General features: G+C 38.6%; 1 long non-coding RNA gene across 1 annotated transcript in view; it reads left to right on the top strand.

Moving 5' to 3' along the window:
- Positions 1-3,846: 3,846 nt before the first annotated feature.
- The window catches only part of LOC149919003 (uncharacterized), a 48,830-nt gene continuing 31,335 nt past the window's right edge, over positions 3,847-21,341 (top strand). Inside the window, exon 1 of the long non-coding RNA XR_016464713.1 lies at positions 3,847-4,086. This is a non-coding gene — a long non-coding RNA (uncharacterized LOC149919003). The remainder of the gene's footprint in view (positions 4,087-21,341) is intronic.

Genomic DNA, 21,341 nt, shown 5'->3' on the forward strand with positions numbered 1-21,341 from the left:
TTGTATTTGCCCTCATTTTTCCATGTACAATCACACAGAGGATGGCCTCTGAAATGAAGTAAATGGGAATTAAACTGTGATTCTCTGAGCTTTCTGATGGAGAAGTGTCCTGGTTTTGGCTGGAATAGTTTTTTCACAGTCTGGTATAGCTCACTGTTTTGGATTTAGGAGACAAACAATGTTGATATCACACTGATGCTTTGCTTGTGGCTGAGTGGTGCTGTGCAGAGCCAAGGACTGTTCAGCTTCTTGTGCTACCTTGCAGTGAAGAGCTGGAAGTGCACAAGTAGTTGGGAGGGGACAACCAGGACAGTGGACCCAAAGGGATGTCCGGTACCATATGTCATCATGCTGGGCAATAAAACTGAGGAGAGTTGGCTGGGGAGCTGATGCTGCTTTGAAACTGGCTGGGTATTGGTCAGTGAATGGTGAGCAATAACATTGTGCATCACTTGTTTTGTATAAATAATAATAATAGCACAGTTACATAATGTATAATCATTCATTATTATTGTTGTTATTATTAACTCTTCCTTTTCTGGTCTATTAAGTGGTATTTATCTCAACCCAGGAATTCTACATTTTCTTTTTCTTTTCATACTGTTTTTCTTCCCAACTCACTCTGGATAGGGCAGTGTGGTGCTTAGCTGTCTGCTGGGTTAAACTCAACAAGAAGACTTTTCTATTTTGTTTGGGGTTTTTGTTTTTGAACAATCCCTTTCCTCCAATTCCTTAAATCTCAGAGTATACAGAGCTTGCCTTGGATGATGTTTTTGGAATAAACATGCTCCCATCTACATGGGCAGAAATTCCCTACTGCTGTTTTGATTGATATGTGATGCCTTCAGTTAAAGCATTTATCAATCTTTTCATTTCCTCCAACCTCCAAAAAAAAAAAAAAAAAAAAAAAAGAAAAAAAAAAAAGCCAACAAAACAACAAAAAGCTTTTTGTTTTTTGTTTCAAGATTAACTGTTTCATAGCAGATCAAAAGAAATTCTTTAAGCCCTATAGTCTGAGTGAGAATTGTAGCAGCTAAGCTGATGGATTTAGCAAAATAAACAAAAGCACAACAGGATGTTATTTAGCAAGAGATTGTAAATAATAGTAACAATCATCAGTAGCTAAACTTTAATTTCCTTACAGATGACTTCCACTATGACTGGGTAAAAACATTCTACTTTTAGCCTCTGTCTTGTCCAAGTGTTCTGTAAGATGGGCTGGAGAGATTTTAACCCTATCAGCATTAGCTTTGTTTCAGGACTGTCCATGCAAGAGTTGGAATGAGGTTCTGTAAAGCAGTGGGTTCATATAAGGTCAGTGGCATCAAGGCAAAAAGAGATGCATTGCCTTACTGAGGAGTTACTGACAAAGGCTAGATCTTATTCTAATGAGGTCAATTACCTCAGGGTCCCACTATGTTCAGTGCATAGAAATTAGCTACAATGGTAGACAATTGGTAGACAATTTAAAGCAGTTAAATTACTCTATCTCACATCTCAACTTCTTGCATTTATCCCATACTGCCTCACCACAGCTCCCTCATTCTGTGCTTGGGAGCAATGTGTGATGTTTTCCAAACCATGGTGGAGTGCTTTGTATACAAAGTGAGCACAGGACTACTGGCTATATATCCAGCATCTTAAGAGAAAAGGAGTAGGTGGGGACTCATGAAATAAAAACCATAGGGTCGTTTTTGGAGAACCCTGGAAGGAAGAAGACGGAATTCTCTGTTAGCATATCTTAATAAGCAGCAGATTTGCAAAGGACTTGGGTATGGCTACACTTTGCAGTGCAGTAACTATGAAAGACAGCCAACTTATCCATGGAGCTAAAAGCAGAGGAGTCAAGGGAGGTTGCTGCTGTGCTCAGGCTAAATTAAACTTCTGAGAAAGAAATGAGCCCTGGTGGAACTTGATGCTAATGTACCTATGCTTCCAACCCAGGCCTGAGTTGGTCTCTCTGCAAAGCACTTTACTCAACATGCTCTTATTAATCTTTAGAAGAGTCTTAAAAGTGGAGTTTGCTCAATGAATTGGAATAATTAGGAGAGCAGATAACAAGAAAATGCATCTCTTTTGTTAGAAAAAGAGGATGACTGTCTGAGCAATGCTGCATTAAGTACACCTTAAAGCTTTTTCTATGTATCCTACATCCAGCTGGTCTCATTCTTGAGTACTGTCTGATGTCCCCATACTAGTCATTCTTCTGATGGGGTTCCCAAATTTGTATTTCTTTGCCAACAAAAAAAAGTTCTCTGGGATCACTTCTAGGTATAGGCAGCTGGTAACACTTAGATGAAGTGAACTTAGAAGTGTGAAATAGAGGAGGTTAAATAGAATGAAGTACAGATAGGGAGCAGATATTTTAAACCATCTGGAGTTTCTGTTGCAAGTGAGTTGTGAAAATATAAGGATCAGCAAATGCAAGCTGTGGAATAGCAGGATGATTTAGATGACTAGAGAACATAGAATTATTTTGCTCAGATTTTAGCTTGGTTTAAAGTTCACTGGTACAATTATAAGCAATGAGAAGACAGGGCTTTTGTATCAGGATGTTAGGAGACGCTGTTTGGAAAAAAATGGGTAATCCTTCAGTGAAGATTTACTTTACAATTTGGGACAGACCGTGTGTATGCGGAGTTAGAATTTGCATTTGGATTTATCTCTCCCTGCAGAATGTGTCACCCTTGTAATTATTCATTCCTCCAAAGCTCCATTAAATCAAACAGTTTATATGAATTGTCTGCTACGTAATACAAAAAGTGCTTGAAATTTGAAGGAAATTAGTTTGCAAACACAGAAAAATTGAAAGCCAAAAAGACGTTTTTAAATTAAAAGCACATTGCTACTGGAAAAGATGAGCTCTTACACCTTCCACCAACATAAGAAACACAAAGAGTAAAAAAAAAAAATTACTTATGAAAGAGTCGGAGTGTTGGCAAACATATTTTTCACTCTTAAATGGTCATAAAGGGTTACTTTACTCACCACAGAGGGAGGAAAAAGCTTTTAAAATCTTCTTAGCATACACAATTTGTTCCTCTTGTTCTATCAGCACTACAAGATTTCACAAAACAAAAATCATTTTACTAACATGTAATTTAGTACAGTGATTCACTTATTTTTTTTCTTTTATTGTTTCTTCAGAAATAAATGGATCATCTATGTAGATTATTATGTGATTATCTGGCTTTGTTTGAGAAATGTGTCCTAGTTTTTAAGGACTCTCATGTCCACACATCTAAGAAACTTGTGATGTACTATGATATTATCCTTCCCTTGGTATATGGTAGAGGTATAAGGTGGCAGTTAGGGTTCAATGAACTTCTTTAAAACTATTTGATGGGGACAATTCAGCATTTGGCAAAAACATTTCTTGAGGCACACTAATCGTTTACAGTGTAACTATGGCATAAGTCAGTTTTGTGTACCTGCCACTCTGACCTCAGCTAAGAAATTGAATTTTAGCTTCAAAGCTGTACCTCAGTTTTGGTAACTGTCTTTCTTGTAATCCTGAACTGGCTCGAACCATAACGTTAATAGTGAGCTGTAAAGCAGTTGTGCCCACAGGAGAGGCTCATCCATTCTGATAGAGAAAGCAATTCCAGAGTACAAAGAAAATCGTGAGAAGATATGTAAACTCAGGAGTCGAGTCTTCAACTAATGTAACAAAAAGACTGCTGACTCTGGAGCTCTTGTTCCCCAAGGCTCTTGTTTCCCAAGTGAGTCTGTGTTTATGATATCAGTGGGAAGCTTTCTGTTCCATTTGTTTTTTTTTGTTTTTTAACTCGGCTGTTGTTCTGTGAGTTCTGAATTGTATTTCTAGCATACATTGCTCACATCTAAAGTCACCTCCACAGAGTATGATTCAACTTCCTTTGGCTGAAGCATTTCATGTAATTAGCTACACTTTCTTCAGCTGTTCAGCTCAGCTGTGTGCTTTACAATGAAAGTCCTGTAGCCACTTATTTCCCTTTCAAGTAGGATTGTTGTTGGGATAGGAACTTAAACTGCATGCAGGAAGACAAGGGTGCTTTGAACTGAGCTGGAGCCCTCACTGAATCCTGAATATATCCAGTCAACACTGTAAGTGCATACACATTTCATGAGATATGTGTTTAAATGAGCAGAATGATTCAGATTTTTCAGAAGTTATGAATACCTACTCCTAGATGAAAGAGTTGTGATCTTACATTGGGTTAAACAGTGATGTCTGAAAACAATATGCTTATGTAAAACTTTGCAAGGATTTTGTTTGTTTGTCTTTGCATGTAGCCTCTGATTTTAGTCTTTAAGTAGTCTTCCTCTGGCCTTCATATGATATTTACTTGCCAAGGCACTGTTTTGTACTCTGTCATAGTTTCTTCAAGTGTTTTAGTTGGTTAATTAATCAATTAATTATATAATCACAGCAGTAGAAAATTAATCCCATTCATAAGATTTGAGCTTTAAAGAATTAATGTTATCATTTACATATGCAGATACAAATGGTTATATGGTGATCCTTTTTTCGAGTACAGGAATGTGTGAATTGTATGTTCTTGTATATGTACGAAACAATTTCTTCAGCAAGCTGGAATGCTGATCTGAAGATATGACTAGAAACCTTGATGTTCAGCTGGTACTGGCTTGAAACTGGTGTGGAATCACTCTTTGCTTTTCCTTCCTATGACAGGGAGTTGGTAATCAATATTAGAACAAAATCTTCAATATGCTCAAGTATGTTTTAGCAGTCACACATTTAACTTATGATACTGGTAAGATAAAGACTTAAGAAAAATAGGTTATTCTGCTTCCTGTGAAAAAAGTTTGGATACAGTATCGTAGCGTTTGCAGTTTATGTCTTTAGTTTGAAGACTCTACAAAGACTAATTTGAAGTCTCTACAAAGGTGAAAGTAGAAGAACCTGAGTAATGAGAAGTATTTCCTAAAAGACCATTCCTCCTGACAAAGTTTTGTTCTTAATTATAAAATATCTTTGCTGGAAAAGACCTCCATCTAAACAGACAGAAAAATGAGAAGCTGCTGGTGAACACTTAAGATAATGGAATTTTGAATAATGTTGTGAAAGAGCAGTAGTTTGAACAGATAATGTGCATAGTATTTAGCTTCTCTTGTTTACATCAGTGTTGATTATTACCCATATATTTTGGGAAATGATAGTTAACATCCATCACTGCTGCTCCCTGTTTTATTGGGTGTTCCTCCAACATAATAATTGTTCATCAAGCTACTGCTTATTCCTTCTGTTTGTGATTACTCCCTTTTCAGTTTTCAGAGACATGCACTTAGCTTTGCTTATGCTCCCATGTTTCCTGTACTTCTTGGACCACAGTAAACAAAAAGTTCTCTTAATTTTAGATTAACTAGAATTACTTTGCTTGGTTTCAGCAGAGGGGCTGTTTTTCTTTCAGATGGGTCTTAGGAAACAATTGTGATATAGATATCCCAAACTCTCTGGAGCTTACAATTTTATTTTCTTCTGTGCAACAGCACTAAGATATTTTGTGCTGTGTAAACATAAGAAGCTGATCTATAGAGTACAACAGAGAATAAGAAAATTGTGAAGAATAGTATTAATTTCACTATATAAACTTTAATGTTAATATTTTAAGCATATTTTAAGTTGTCTTTACTGTTGCAGAAGCATTTGAGAAGAATCTTTGTAAAACTGTATCACTGAGATGCAACAGATCTTTGGATGCTTCTGACTCTTGATGTAATTTTGATGCCTCAAACCTCTGCATCAAAGTTCCATTAACAATAAGAGTTAGAAAAAAAAATATTTCTTTCAGGTGCACTGATGGCCTTTAAGACTTGTGTTCTGCTGACTTTTAATGTGCAGCAGTCAAGACTAACTCTCACTGTTTCAGCATTCTGAACAAAATGATTTCCAGATCCACCACAGCAAATTGATAGCTATAATGATGATTTTGTATTTAGTGCCTAATTTGATTTAGAAATGCTGTCTTTTTGGTTCTGCCAGATGGGTATTCACCTTATTTAGAAGTTAGGTCAGTCTCAGTCGCTAATTCCCCAAACTCACAGCTATTTAAAAAAAAATCTTCCTCTTTAGAGGCTCATTAATATAATGTATGTATTATCTTTAAGCACTAGGCCCTTTTAGGCACGGCAGTAGAAGGAGATGATTAAAGGACACAGTCTTTTTCTCAAACATTCCAGTGTAGCTCAGACAGAAACTATGTGGACAAGAATTTCTATTTGAAATTCTATGGCCTTTGCAGTGTGGGATGTCATAGCTGTTAACTGCCAGGATCTCTTAAAATTTTGACCATATAACCATATGCAATATTCACTGATGTAAATTTCAGCAGTAACAACAATCTCCATTTACCTAGAGTAGGAGAGTTTGTGTTTTGTGTCATTTGCTATTTTTATATGAAGTATATGAAAAGGAAATTCCATTTTTTTGGTCCAGCTTTCATGTAAACATAAAAAGCTGATCTACACAGTCCAAGAGAGAACAAGACAATCCACTGTATAAACTTTAAAGCTACTACAATATGAAGCATTCCTTCACCTTATTCTTTCATCTAGCAGTAGTGACATCATGCACCATAAATCAGACTTAGTTTCTCATGAATTAGCAGGCCTCCAAGCATATACTGACATGATAATTAAATGGTCCAGAGAAAACTGCTTTCACTTTTATATATACCAGAAGATAAGCAGAAGAACACAAAGAATTTATGAATCCTCTAAAGAATTTCTAGTCGACTCAAAGTGCCTCCTATCAACATCTCATAACATCTCCGCATCCGCTGATGAAGACCACCATTTTTTTTCTTTCAAAAATATGACTCTTTTTCAGTGTGCCCTGGTTATGTGAATTTAGTCACATGGCAGACTTAGAACCAGGACTTGTAAACTACAATATGTGAAGTGAGCCAGTGCTTGTGCCATATTTTAGCTTAATTATGTATGCCATGTTTGTACTTCCTGGATTTCCTGTTGTTGCTACTAAGTAGCACAGTTGTTGCAGACTGTACTCTTAATCCTCAATTTCCCCCTCCAAGAAGTGCCTCTTTCTAGGAATCTGTCTTTTGTTATTGTTGTTCTCCTAAAGAGAACAAGCAGCAACAGAAGTAAACAAAGCTATAGGGAGAGCTAAGAAAGTTATTTAAATTGTACTTGACTTACTGGTTTTGAATGGAGGTTATGCTGAAACTAGGTTGTGAGAAATTACAGTTCTAGCAAATGTGGGTTGTTATTTAAGATTTTCTGACAAAATTGATTGCTAGCTACATGAGAACCCCCTCATTACTATGTCATTCACTCAAAATATGAGTGAAACATATGAATGAATGCACAGCAGAGCTGTGTTTAAAAGGCTGAGAACTTAAGAGTAAATGTTAAAACAGAAACGTAGAAAGATGGAGAGGATTGAGGTCCTTTGTCTTTTTATATCTAAACTATTTCTCCAGGAAGCATGGAAATTTAAGAGTAGATCTCTGTGGATGAAAAAAAAAAAATATGAAAGAAACATTCTGGCTATGTATATATGGACAAACTTTAAGTCGGATGCTAGTGATCGTTTTTAAAATACTCAAGGCCACTGTTTTCCAAAATCCCTAAGTAGCTACTCCCACTGAAAGTCAAACATGATCTAATAGTTTCACTTACCTTGTGAAATGATTAAACAATTATAATGTACTTTTATGCATTGTGATACTTTTTTTTTCCGAGAACATTTCCACGGTAATTAAATCCTAGATAAAACACACTGATTTATGTCACCTATGTGTCCCCTTTTCTGTTCTTGTCCCTGTTGCATCTGTGCTGGTCTGGAGCCAGCCATCCTCCTCCAATTTGTGGAAGGCACTCTGGTCCAAAGGGCTCATTTACCAATCAGGGCCAGAGAGCAGGGGAAAGGTCTGCTCAGGGTGGTACCACTTCTGTGTCCAATTCCTCGTTCCAGCTGAGTCTTACCTGATAAGCTACTGAAATGGTCAGTAAGCACTGGGTTGCCTCTAAAAATTTCCTTTCTGGTTGCAGTCATAAAAATGGACACTTAAATTCAATATATGTTGTAGTCCATGAGAGAGAAAGGAAGATTTACATCTCTGGCAAACTTGAGTTATACTGGAAAGAAACACTGTGGGGAAAAAAAATTATAGACCTGTGGTGTCATTTCATAAGTCAGATAAAGGAAGTGACATAATAAATACTTGTGCTCATCCTCCTTTAGTGATGTTGTTTTTCATTTTGATTAGTGATTTTAAAAGGCACATTTCTTAGTTCTTACCTTTAGGAGGGTTTTTTATTATACTGCTCCTATAAATACATGAAAACAGCTCACAATAAACCAATATATAAACAGAGTCTAGAACATTCATTTTCTCAAGTGAAACAATGCTGGTGCTCTAAAGAGCTGAAAGTGTTTTACTGAACAATAAACACCCTGAGGATCTTTATTAATGACAGACTTGTTAATGTGTGAAATACCTCCTAAGTTTTCTCCTGGATGTTTAAATTAATCAACTGCTAGGAATAAGATACTAATTTTCCTTTCAATTTCACTAGCATCATTCCATTGACTTTGCTGATATCTGTTCTGCCTTACACCAATGGAACCAAAGTAGTAAGTCTTAAGTAAGTCCACACACAGATGTGGGCAGCAGGTCTACAGGGTGAGGTGGAAGTAGTATTATTGTCTAAACCTAATTTTTGGATGATTGATAAGACTAACAATATTACCATAACAAAAATGTACCCTAAATAGTCACTTCTCAACAATTTTGCATCCATGTAAAACTTGTTTCTTCAAACTGACAATTGACAACTGCTCCTCAATTAAAATACAAAGCAAAACAAAAGAAAGGCATTATTAAGTTACAACATTTGTATTTGTCTTTCCTTTTGTTCTAAGCATGGCAGCAAAGACTGATGGGACTGGACAGAGCCAGGACAAGAGGAAATGGGCACAAACTGGAACACAGGAGGTTCCCTCTGAACACCAGAAAGCACTTCTCACTTCTGTGCTGTGTGGGTGACAGAGCACTGGCAAAGGCTGCCCAGAGAGGCTGCAGTCGTCTCCATAGAGATCTTCAGCAGCTACCTGGACCTGGCCTGGGCACTGTGCTTTTCAGGGAGATGGACAAGATGACCTCCAGAGGTCACTTTCTGTGTCAACCACTCCATAATTCTGTGGTACCATGAAGCAATAGTCCAAATGGTGGTTGGTTTTGCGTGTTGTTTTAACTCAGGAGCTCAGGAATCTGCACAAGGGCATTTTTTATTTTGCAGTCAAAATGAAGGACATAAAATAAACATAGAGTTGTTCAAAAGATAAAGGAAAAAAAGATAATTCTTTCAAGCCATGAAACAAAAATATATCACTTCATCTGAAATTCAGATGAACCGTCTAAAGGAGCCTGTCAAAGTTATACATACAAATTCTCTAAGTGCAGTCTAGAATCTGAAACAGAAATCTTAACTATTTGTTTTGGTAAATGAATGATTGTGCATCTGAAGTTATCAGAGACTGTTGCACAGCCACAATCTCCGAGGGCTGCTGTGCATGCACTTTAGGAAAATGAAGTTATCTAGTTAACGAAGTACAGGACTACTGAATGAACAGTCATGGAATTATTAACAAATTGATGTTTGGTCATCTAGTACAAAACTTTAATCACATCAGTGCTAAGTTCAAACTGGGGCCAAATCATCTTTTGCTTTTTTTAAAGAATTTGGCATGCCTGGATGAGGGAAAGGCTGCTGATGTAGTCTACCAAGACTTCAGCAGAGCCTTCCACACTGCCTCCCACAGTGTTCTCCTGGAGAAGCAGGCAGCCCGTGGCTTGGACATATACTCTTTGCTGGGTAAAGAACTGGCTGGGCCAAGAGAGTGGTGGTGAATAGAGTTAAATTCAGCTGACTACCAGTCATGAGTGGCGTACCCCAGGGGTTGGTACTGGGGCCTGTCCTGTTCAATATCTTCCTTTATTGATGATTTGGACAAGGGGATTGAGTGCACCCTCAGTAAGTTTGCAGATGCCACCAAGATAGGAGGAAGTGTCAATCTGACTAAGGATAGGAAAGCACTACAGAGGTAATGGGGGAGGCTGGATGAAGTTCAACAAGCGCGTGTGCTGGGTCCTGCATTTTGGCCACGACCCCAGGCAGTGCTTCAGGCTTGGGGCAGAGTGGCTGGGAGACTGTGTAGAGAAAACAGATCTGGGGGTCTTGGTTGACACTTGGCTGAACAAGATCCAGGAGTTTGCCCAAGTAGCCAAGAAGGTCAATGGTATCCTGGTTTGTGTCAGAAAGTGTAGCCATCAGGAGAGGGGAGGTCATTATACCTCTGTACTCAGCTGTAGTGAGGCAGCACCTCTAGTGCTTTCAATCACTTTTAGGCCCCTTACTACAAGAAAGAAATAGTGCCCTGGAGCATGTTCAGAGAAGAGCAATGAAGCTGGTGAGGGGCCTGGAGCACAGGTCTTACGAGGGGCGGCTGAAAGAGCAGGGACTGGTTAGTCTAGAGAAGATGAGGCTCCGGAGTGACCTTATTGCTCTCTACAACTTCCTGAAGGGAGGTTATGGTGAGGTGGAAGTTGGCTTCTTCTCATATGTAACTAGTGACAGGACTAGAGGGAATGGCCTCAAATTGTGCCAGGGGAGATTCAGGTTTGATTTTAGAGAAAAAACTTTGAGAGAGTGGTCAGGCATTAGAATAGACTGTCCAGGGAGGTCGTGGAGTTGCAGTCATTGGAGGCATTCAAAAAATGTTTAGATGTTGTGCTGAGAGACATGGCTTAATGGGAAATATTGGTGATAGGTGGACAGTCAGACTGGATGGTCTTAGAGGTCTTTCCCAACCTTGGTGATTCTATGATTCTAATTGCTGCTGAGATTTGTGAGTCAAGTACAACATTATACTGTTTTAACTGCTCTCACCAGTAAAAATTTCCTGAAATACTGAGAAGGATGAAAAGGGAAAGAAGAAACTGTCAATGGTATAAGTGATGAATTGAATAGACTGGACAATAGGAGCAAAACCAGAAAGTAATGATGCCAGTATATCCAAACCTATTAAGCTTTCAGCTTCCCATTCTCTTCAGATTTTCAATGACGTTTTCTTGGCTAAAGGGTGAACCAGGCCGTGTATGCCCTTGAGTCATATGTCATTTGTGCAACCACAGCTTGGGTAATGTTTGTTTGCACATAGTTTTAGGACAGTGTATGGGATTAACTCATTTAAAACTGACTACAAGAAACATTCTTTTGATAATCATACATTCCCTCTAGTCATGCTTGAATTTATCTTCCCAATTATCTTTATCAACAAACATTTCTAGATTGCTTCTGATTTGTCTATTAAAATATACTTGGTGCTAATCAAAACTGTGCGTAACCTACTAATCATGCTGTCAGCTGCTACAAGCTCTATGGAGATGGCAAGATTCGGGGAAAAATAAAATTCCAATTATACGGTTATCTAACCCAGTATTTGTTGATGGGCTTATGTAAATTCTAAAAGGGCAGAAAAAAGGATATACTTAAGAGACTTGGACAGAGGTCAGCTGATGGTCCATCTCTGTAGTCAGGTTTTTAAATACTTGCACATGAGAAAAGGCAGGCAAGAGCCTTTGGTGAGATATGTTCCACTGTGCTTTTCTAAGTAGTATTTAAGCAATTAATTTCAATTCACACTCAGTGAACAATTGCACGTAAATCTAGAAGCATAAAATGCACAACTGTTTTGCAGCACTATAAATAGAAAAAATCACACTTCTTTTTCATTGAAAAATACTACTTATCATTCTGAACTTGCTGTTTTTCTTCACTGGATTATTTTTTTAAAAATTACTATGAGCATTCACATGCTCAGAGAAGTCTCAGTGATTTGCATACATGATCATGCACACTCTCCACCTCATAATCTTGCCTGAAACATTACAGTGACAGTCAAGAGGGCAAGAAATAACATTATTATTTTTACTTCTTGGCCTGGAAACTAAGACCTGAAGAGATCAGGGCTGTTGGGAGTTCTACATTTCTTTGAGGTAAGCTGTAACAAGCACAGAAGTCTCCTGTTTTCAGAAGCTCTAGCTTGAACATAGCAGAAACCTGGACAGAGCAGGATGCAGGGCCAGATTTTAGATTGACATTTAATGACAGTCAAATTTACATCCTCCTTTAAAAGTATGTTGTTGTAGTTTGACAAGCTGGATTGAATAGTTTGCTTATTGCTTTGAAATTTATCAAACTGTGATTCTAGGAAATAGGAAGGAATGCATGCTGTAAGGCATAACAATTATGGGATTTATAAGGAAAGGTATAAAGAGGCCACTTCAAACCGATTTAAAATGATTGCGCATAGACTTTCTCTCATCCTAGATTAAAAAAGATTATCTGAAATCAGAGTAGGAAATAGGAAAAGTTTTTATATATGTTCTTGCCCGTGTTTCCCTCTAGACCTACATCCAACTGAAATTGCTTGGGTCAGGCCCTATGGGTCTTTGTGCAGGCACAGCTTGTTTTGAAACCAAAGACCAAATATCTTACTTCCTATAATAATCACAAATGCACTGGGATCACAGAACAGAGAAATTTGTTCCTTAGATATCCATATTTCTAAAGGCTCCTAACCAGCTTCGTAACTGTTGTTGGCCATTAGTGCACTCAGTTTCTGGTTTGCTGGCGTTCAGAGAATAAGTGGGAAACGCTGAGAGGTGAGAACCTGCTTTAAATGAATTGATGCCTTGTTAAAGGGTGCATAGATGGGATTCTAGCAATGGTTAAAACTCATAAACCTTAGATATAGCTATATGTAGTTAATTTCTCCACTCCTGCCCTATAGTTAATGAAGAGGGAGACCTTCAGAATATCAGATGCTTCCAGGGAAGGAGCTCCTTTCTCTTTCCTGACCATGCAGGCGCTGTAGCTCTCATGGGTACATCGTATGGTTTCCTTCAGGAAACAATTACCAGTATAAAATTACTAGTTAGATCTTTTCACTTCTATTTTGTTCAAGACTCTGCTGAAGATTTATAGAATTGAGTCTACAATGTTCACTTATGTGCAATGAGTAAGTACAAAGTTCAGTGCAGAATGTATGCCTATTTCTAGGAAAAGATCCATTAGATATTTTCACAAAAAGAGCTGAAAATTCAAGTTATTTTCCTGAAGAAAAAAAAAAAAAAAAAAAAAAACAACCCTGAGGAAGACACCCAAGAAAAATCAGAAGCGAGACACCTTCTCAGTGTGAATGGTGATGAATGCAGATAAAAATGATGTATATGCAGCTTCCAGGAGCCGTAGTGACATACCTACAACTAATCATGGTAAGAAATTTACACAAAAGAGTACACTGAATGTATGTAGTAGTGTTGCTTAGTAAACTGTAGAGAAAATGGGCTTTTACATATATATATTTATTAAATATATTATATAATATATATATATATAAATATATATATATAAATATATATATATAAATAAATAAATAAATAAATAAATAAATATATATATATATATATATATATATATATATATATATATATATATATATATATATATATTAAAAAGGAATCCAGGAAATGGAAGGAGAACTTATCCAAAAATAGTGCCTTTAAAGACTTAAGAAGGAAGGATGTTTTGGAGGTACTGGAGCTCAAGGATGAGAATAGAGATTTGACCTCACAGCTTGGAAAACAATTTATTTGTTTTTGTGCCAGGCAGGCAGCAACACACAGTAGGTGAGTTTGGGAAGGGAAGGCTGTGGACAGCTGCAGTAACTGTGCTCACACAAAAAAGCAAATAGCATGTATGTTTTTCCTGTGTCATATCAAGAGAAGCAATACCTTCCACTCAAGAAACTGATCTTAGTGATGCTCTGGATACAATCAAAAGCAGCATGTGACGAAGAGACATTTGTTGCTCTTCCAGATTTTTTTGCAGTCACTCCTGCCTTGTCCTGACAGACTCTTTCCTCCACCTAAAAGAAAAATTCAGTATCATCTTCCTCTTCTCCCACCACACCCAGTGGGAGTTCTTTTGGCTGGAATTAGCCCAGTTTTTTGTCTGCTTTCTTAATCCCTTATAATCTTTACCTGATTCTGCAAAAAGGCTTTTCTACTCACAAAGATCATCTCTGCTCTAAAACATTCCTCTGTTGCTTCATATTGTCTGCTGCTTTGTCCCTAGCTACTCTGCCTTTTAACCTTTCTGTTATGTTGTTTTTTTTGTTACTGTGGTTCTTGTTTTTGCTTAGTCTTTCATTCATATTTTGAGCCTCAGTCCTTTGCATCCTATCTGCTCCAGTCACCTTTTCCAACTGTGTTCAGAAATGTCAAGGTCCTAACAGAGTTACATGTTGTTTGTTGATGCTTTTTGTTTTGTTTTTGTATAGATGGCTTGATGAAATTGAAATAATATGCAAAATATGAGAGAGGGACAATATTTTCACCAATGCAAGTAAGCAACCAAAAAGATTGTGCAAGGACTCAAAAAATCTTTATGTAGCTTTGAAAAGCTATAAATAATTCAACACTTCAATTTCCTTGCTATGTTCCTCTTTCTGGGAAAAAATAAAAAATAATGGCACTATTTTGGCAACAAGATAATTCTATGTAATAACACAATAACAAAAATAATAAAATATAATGGCACTATTTTGGCAACAAGATAATTCTATGTAATAACACAATAACAAAAATAATAAAATATAATTTTATATAATTGTATAGTAACTGCTGAGTCACAGCCTGAACCACTGATTGAGCACCTGGGGAAAGGACCAGGTCAGCCCTGGGAGCGCAGGTGAAGGCAATTCAGCCATATTAACAGAAGGGGTGGAGTCTGGCTGCACCTCTCTCATTTAAGGGCTGACTACCAGAAGGGAAGGATCTCTGGAGACCCTTCCCTTGTGGAGTCTTTCCTGTGAGCCTAGATCTTTAGAGGCAGGTGAGTACCTTTATTTTTCCTCTGAAATACCATTCCATCCATTATACGATAATATTTGCATTCCTATTGCAACAACACAAAATAATTGTATTACTGCTAGGATACAGCAGTACATAGCTAATTTAGCTGATAAATAGAACACAGGAGAAAGATGGCAAAAGTTTAGCTTGTTAACCTGGGATTTGGGAAATCTGAGTGTAAATCTTTCAGAGGCATAAGGTTTTCATGTGGTTCTGAGTGAATAGTGGCATTTCTCTGTCCTTCTACACTATAAAAGAAGTTGGGTGGTGTCAGTTTCACATAGAAGAGTTGAAAGAGTTACAACATAGTTTGGTTTTGCTCTGTCGGAACATAAGTGCAATGCTGTACATGCTTGTAGAAGCAGTGGCAGTTTATTACTCTTTCTAAATGCCCAACGTCATTTTGTTAATATTAGCGGGCTTTTCAATAGCTTTGTTTAACATATTCTCTTTCACGCAATATTTGTGCCTACACATTCCTCCAAAAATAATTGCAGAAATATGTTACAATATCTTGTGAGAGGGAGAAGGCCCAGGTTCCTATAGCTTAAGGAAGGTCAAGAGTGATTTAGACTTACTTTGGCTTTAAGCAGAACTACCAATTCTACAGTTAAAGAAGATGTAAACATCATTCATATTCTGAATGAGCACACTGTTTGCATGCTTGATTCCCCTCATTATCTTTCCTCTTACAAAAATACAAAGAACGCAGTACACATTAAAACACCTTGGGCATTGCTTCAAGTCCTTGTATATATTGTATGGATGTTTGTTTCAGCAACTTCTTTTCTAACTCCAGAGGGGCTTTGACACCAGAGGAAGTCATGTTCTGGTGACAACTCCTTGTAACCATTCCTAAGAGGCAATTGGCATTAGTTCAATACCTTAAAGACACTTCTCACTTGACTTGCACAATGTTTTGGGGAAGAAATTATTTTCACACACAAAAGAAGACCAAGAGTTATGAACAGTGTGTACTCCTTGCCTCATTTTGAAAGATTTAAAACAGCCATAAGTGTTTAAAATCTTGCTCTAAGCCAAAAAATTGTGTATATTTTCCCCTAAAGAAAACAATGGGAAAGTTTGAGCAGCATCTTAAATTGAACTAATGACAATTGCAATCATTATTTAATTCATAGCATGTAATGTTATAATGTGATAGAAAGCACAGCAATAGTAGCAGAGCAGCGTGATCCTAAGCTGCAGGAAATGAGAACAAGCCCAAATGCAGCAGCCATAGATGTAGAAACAAAGGAAGAAAAACTGCTTACTTCTGGAAGATCTCAGGCAGGCAGGGATCTCCAGCAAGATACCCTCACCTCCACTTAAATGAGGTCTGGGAAGGGATGGATCCTGGCTCCACCCCTTCTGGTCACTCAGGCACAATGCATGCATCTGAGCTACCCTGGATTGGCCCTGCCTTTCTGCCAGATGCTCAATCACTGCTTCAGGCCATGACCTAGCATTTCTGCTGCTCTCCACCCCTTCACACTGTGAACCAATGATTGAGTAGGTTGAAGGTAAGCCTTTTTCATTATAGCAATCTAGAATACCTCAATGCTTTATACAGCTTCCCTGTCATGGTATAGGTTGACAAAATATGAGATGATTAGCTCTTGGTTGAGGTTCATGTTCCTTTGTGGACTAGTACTTCATGGTTCTTCTGGAGGTATGCAGTTGCCTGGACCAGGGAAGGTCCAGCTCTTGTTCCATCAGTCATGCATAGTCCACCACCAGGTCTCACTCTGATCTTGTAGTGACACCAGAGCATCTTGATGTCAAGTTGCTTCTCCCAGTGATCCTGTGGACTCAAAGAGACTAACAGCATTGATGTTTCAGAAGTACCAGAAGGGGGAGGTCCACCCTCCATGGCAAAATACAGGTCACATTCTTGTCCTGGGTCAATGCTTCAGCTTGCACTGGGGCATGTCCCCTTGGCCCAATATCTGAGTCTTCATAATCATATTGGGTACCAAAGGAGGGGGTGGGACTGATTTGCAATATAGAGACATGATTAAGGTCTCCTTAGCAATGAAAACTGGAATGCTGACAACAATGTCTGCAGGCCATGTACCTATTACTGAAAGGACTGTTGATCCCCCCAGCCTCTAATAATCTCTCTCAGGGTTCAAGTAGGCCACTCCAGTTTGGTCCTACCTTCCAAGGCTATTCTATGTGTACTGGGTTCTAGTTTTCAGGGCCAGGGAGCAGAAGATTGTTTTCATTGCTGATGTGGGGTCTTATCCAACTAATGGTGCTCATAGTTTGGGTCCTAAGTGGAGAGGCCCATATTATCTGTAGCATCTTAAGGGCGCATGTCAACTAGTGCCATAACTTGCTGTATGTTCTTTTGGGACCAAAAAAACCAACTGTTTGACATAGGGCATAGTCCTGCCACTGGCCCTAGCTGCAGGGGGCTGGCATCCCCCCACCACACAAGTAACTGAGCAATTGCTAATTCATCTTCCTCAGGTGGCTTGGTATAGCAGACCAGGTTACTCAAGAAGGTTTTTTCCCTTTATTGGAAACTAAGAAATCTTCCAGATTCATGTTCTTATTGATATTTTTTCAATAATTCTTACCTTACATTTTTAGGGATATTTTGGAACTTTTGCTTGTCCTCCAACTGTCTCCATAGCTGGAGGAGCATATGTTTGGGCTTGCAATCAATTTTAGCAAGTTGAACCTCAACCCAGATTAAGTCATTAAGCTTCTGCTTTCAAGATACTCATAAGTGTACCAATTGAAGAGTCCATTTGGCTGGTCTCCAGCTTTTAGTTAACGGGGAGGACCTCAGCCCCTTCTAATGTTCAGTAATTGCTTCTGTTCTGAGGGTGCTCTGTCTTTCCCAGATCAGCCACCAACTGGGCAGCTTGCCTCAGAGACCACTAAAGGATTCAGTATGGACACCAGTGCGCCATACTGGTGGGGAGGGGCTTGTTGTAGTATGAGGTCCCTCATTCCTGCCAAAAAATTAACTAGGTCAGGACTCTCAAATGCATCATCATAAATGGCTTCCTTTGTCCCTCGTTCTCTGATATAGAGTTCTTCCATTGAGGTACATAAAACAGTATCTATCAGTATGTCACTTTTGTTCAGCCATGTAATTCTACATGCTGCCATTATCCTCCAAATTAAAGAATGGATTTCTTCATAATGTATTCCCACCACATACAGCCTCTGTCTGAGGGCTGGATGTGTGGTAATGGATCCAAGTTAGGAAATCTCAAGCCCATTAATTGCCACACTTTCAACCCCCATATCGCATAATCTCAAAAGCAAGGCTGGTATGCTCTCTTGATGTCTTTGTTTAAATTGTTCAGTGGCTGTGTATAAGCATGCCATTACATGTAGTGTGGTGTGGGCAGTGGTGTGTGCCACTCATTGGGTGCCAACCCAGCTGGTCTATCCTGAATTTTCTTTGCCTTTTGAGTTATTACTGGTCTTATTTCTAGAGAAACTGAGGTTCCCAGTTCCTCTAGTTGGATTTTAGCCTGCTTGGCTTTATTTTTGTTTTTGGATTCAACTAGGATCCAAGAACTCTGCTGATCCAAGTCCTTCTCCCCTTCCAATGATATGGGTCTTAATTTCAAAGGGGAAGATGCATTTGAAGGTGGGGCTATTGGCCCTGTCAGAGATGTTATTTTGTTTTCCATATGTTTAATAGAGGCGTTTAAAAGCTCATTTTAATCTTTCAGTTCTTCTTCCAAGGAATGATGTGTTAATAGTGAGTAGCAGCGGCCGTGCCATGACAGATGCTGCTACTACTCTTTCCTGATGTCAAAAAGTTTTGTCTTAATTTTTCAGAAAGTCAGCCATTTTTGAGTGGGATTTAATAATGGGACCACTATCCCTCATAAGCCTCTATTCTTCCATGATCCATACTGAACTTAGTCATGGGGAACCCAGGAATCCCAGAGTTTTCCCCAGGAGTTTCTCTTTTAGTGTACTACTGGTCCCAGTGACCATCCAAAGCACGATACTTTTTTTTTTTTTGAAAATCCAGCCTAAATAAGTATCTGGCTGACTCACTAAGGGTAATGCTATAATGTGATGGAAAGAACAGCAATAATAGCAGAGCAGCAAAGTCCTAAGCTGTAGGAAATGAGAACAAGCCCAAATGCAGCAGCCATAGACACAGAAACAAAGGGGGGAAAAAAAACAAAAAACAAAACAAAACCAAAAACTGCTTACCTTTGGAAGTCTACCAGTAGGCAGGGATCTTCAGCAATTACCTCCACTGCCAACCCTTAAATGAGGTCTGGGAAGGGGTGGACCCTGGCTCCACCCCTTCTGGTCACTCAGAAACATTACATGCACCTGAGCTCCCCTGGGTTGGCCCTGCCTTCCCACCACCTGTTCAATTACTGCTTCAAGCTATGACTTAGCATTTCCACTACACAGCTATAAATCATTACACATTTAGCAACTTTGGTGTGCCCATTTCATCAGTACAAGCTGTTAAAGGCAAATGGTCAGAACCATTAAAAACTTATTTTGTGTATAATACTCAAAAAAAAATTTTTTTTTGAGTTTACACCTTTAAACAAGGGGGGAAAAAAAAGCATACACAATTTTCTCAGTACAGGAATGTTGATAAATACAATTTAATAGCTATGCTATCTTTTCCTCGTGATGGTGTGAATGATTGGTAACAAAGCAAGATTTCTTTATAAAATAATTCTTATTGTAGCATACACAAATGTTCTGTTTCCAGAAAGGCTGATAAAATAAAAACTAATTGTTCTTGATAAATATCCATCAGTATGGAACGTTGCAAGGACTTTGAAGTGCATTCAACATAGAAAATATGTCATAGTCTGAATCTGCCAGCCCAAAGAATGTGTCCTTAATTTTTAGCCACAGACACTTTAGCACAATGGGTAAAAACAGACATTTAAGTGACATGAAAAATTAGCTTTGTAGAGAGCAACTCTAGGCTATTAGTAATCACAAAAAATAAAGACAGCAATGACTTCCCCAAAGACTTTACAGATACTGAAGTCCTGCAACACTTTGTGCATTTTAATCACCATGTGTCATATTGCAAATCACATCAGTTTTTTGGGAAGCCCTTCCTACAGCCTGACACCTCTCCAACAGCAGCAGAAGGGGCTGAGATGACTACAGTATGGGGAAGGCAAGGTCTGTCAGGGCTGCTAGTAGGAAATGAGGACATATTCAAGCGAACAAGCACCCTAAGCAACGACTGCTGGAGCTTTTTGATTGGAGGGGTTGTCCCTTGAGGTGCAATTTGCTATTTAAATCTGTCAAAAGCTTTCTATATGAAAGTTTAATTGCATCATTTGGAAAGATTTTTATGAAGAAAGATGAGCTTAGCTCAAGGATGTCCAGTTATATAGTGCTTTGGGTATCTACAACATCATGATATAAATGGCACTGAAAATGATGCAGGGACATATTTCTGTCTTTCTTCCTTCCCTTTTCCATTATGTGACAATTTAGTCTATGGATAGAAAGTTTATGCTCTAGGCCTTCTGCCCTTTATGTCTTCTCGCTGGTGCCACTGTGCCCAGCATCCCCAGTGCCTGGCACCCAGCCCCAGCTCTGGAAGGCGCTGCTGCCCCAGGCACCCTCCCTCATCTCCTGGTTGACCCAGGCACCCAGCTGTGGCAGAAGCAGGAATGGAGTGTAGAACAGATATAGAGGAAGTGTCTGGTAAAACCTTGACAAATAAAATAAAATTAAACAACAAAAACAAGAAACAGCAAATCACTTTGACTCCCACTGCTCCTACTGACCTGCAAATCTACTCCCATCACCATCTAGAAGAGAAGGGCATGGATACTCTCCCTAAATCTCTGTTGCATGCCAGCTATGCATACAAACCATAATTAATATTCCTTCCTACCCTGGCGCTATCACAAACCCATCAAGCTGAGAGCCCCTCAGTGCATGCATGCCCTTCCTACCCGCCCAACCCATAAATTTGTCTCAGCAGTCATAGGTACCCTTTCTAATTTAGTCATCACTGACAAAGTTTGTGCTTATCTCTGTCTTTCCCTAACGCTATTTGTGGAAGGGGAGATTAACCATAAACCAAAATTAATTGGCATGTAGAATGAATTTAAAAGTGTAAATTAGACCATTAGGTCATTTAAAATGCCATACATAGTATAGCACAAAATTTGGTAGGGAGTAAGGGTGATTACCACAGGTTGGAAGTCCAGCAGATGGCTGAGTCTTGGGAACACTGACTGTGAGAGAAGGGTATTGCTCACAGCTCCTGAACTGCCTCTTTCCATGTTAATAAACAAGTACTACAATAATGCAATTTCTATTAGCACTTTTTGCTGTACTGTGGAGCCCGTTAATGCTGATATTTGCATAACGACAATGCTAGCACATGCTTATCTCTGCAGGGTCAGCTTA

This window comes from Phasianus colchicus, chromosome 2 (assembly GCF_987193195.1).
Source record: "Phasianus colchicus chromosome 2, bPhaCol1.hap1.1, whole genome shotgun sequence".
Taxonomy (NCBI): Eukaryota; Metazoa; Chordata; class Aves; order Galliformes; family Phasianidae; genus Phasianus; species Phasianus colchicus.